Raw genomic sequence first — 1,311 nt, 5'->3', positions numbered from 1 at the left:
CGCGCGTGCCGTGCAGGCCCGCGCGGCCTTGAATCCTGGCTCATACGAGCGCGCAATGAATGTCCCTTTCAAGGGTGGCGTCTCTGCTCACGGCCCCCGCACTTCCTGGCTTGGCGGAGGAGGTCTGGATGGGTTTCCTCTCGTTCCCCGTCGGGGCCCTATGCTCCCGACGGATGTCCGTCCGGCCCCTCAAGGGTGGCCGGGAATTCTGGCCTCCTCCGGTGCTCTGCAGGGGTGCATGCAGGGTGAAAGCATGGTTCCTTTCTTATGCGACAGCGGTTACGAGCAATGATATAAAATAATACAACCTGCTTATCCGGGCTCCCGGATGTGCGTCCTTCTCTCTTAGCTTCTTCGACCTTCCTTCCAATCCTGTCCTTCTTCGGTCTTCCTTCCAAGGGTGGCGGGCGAGACGGCATGATACAATGAAATTTCACAGCAGCTGCCGAGCGTGATCCGTGGCGCGTCTACGCTTTCTGATACGCTTGATCATTACGCAAAAGAAATGCTAATACAAAAGAAGAAAATCTGCTAAGTAAAATAAATGATGCGAGTTTTAACGCACGTTCGCAGGTGCGCTTGCACGCGCGCTCGCGTGCGCACTCGCCTACGATCAAATGGAGGAGATTTTTGGCAAGGACAGAAAGGCTTTCGTTATTAATAGTTATACTCGGTCATCTAACCTTCCTAAAAAAAACTACAATTAATCCAGCTTTAAAAACTAAAACCATAGAAATACGATCAGAAGTTCCAGTTGTTGCTGAATGCCATCCAAGTGTTTTAAAAGCAAGAATACCACAAATTGACAAGGAAGCATTAATGAAAAAAGAGCTCGCTCGCTGCATGGAACTGGATCCAATAATGCTAAAGCAAAGCTACAATTAGAAAAACGATGGCTTGAACATTTGCAAAGTGAAGAAAAACGACAAATACAACGAGATGTTAGGCTTGCTAAACTTCTTAAGAAAAAAACAGAAGCGGTGAATTTAAGAAAACGGTAACTCCAAATGCAAGAAAACGAGTTGAAAGTAAAGAAGATGATAGTCAGCAATAAATTAAAAGTCAAATATCGTTAGCACGACGAAATAATTGCAATCGAAAGAGAAAAATGTAACAATAAGTAATAATTGTATTCGGACTCTCAAATTCAAAACAAATTAAAAGTATGACTAAATTAGGCTAGTGAGAGTCAAGCAACGTTGAACGGCGCAAAGATAGGTGAAAACCGTACTCAGATTAGCTTAAAGTCTTCTGTATTTGGACGTTTCGACTCTCTTTGGAGTCATCCTCAGCAATAAAAATACAATATAA

The sequence above is a fragment of the Trachymyrmex cornetzi genome, unplaced genomic scaffold (assembly GCF_001594075.2).
Source record: "Trachymyrmex cornetzi isolate Tcor2-1 unplaced genomic scaffold, Tcor1.1 scaffold604, whole genome shotgun sequence".
Taxonomy (NCBI): domain Eukaryota; kingdom Metazoa; phylum Arthropoda; class Insecta; order Hymenoptera; family Formicidae; genus Trachymyrmex; species Trachymyrmex cornetzi.
Note: the sequence above shows the minus strand (reverse complement) of the source record.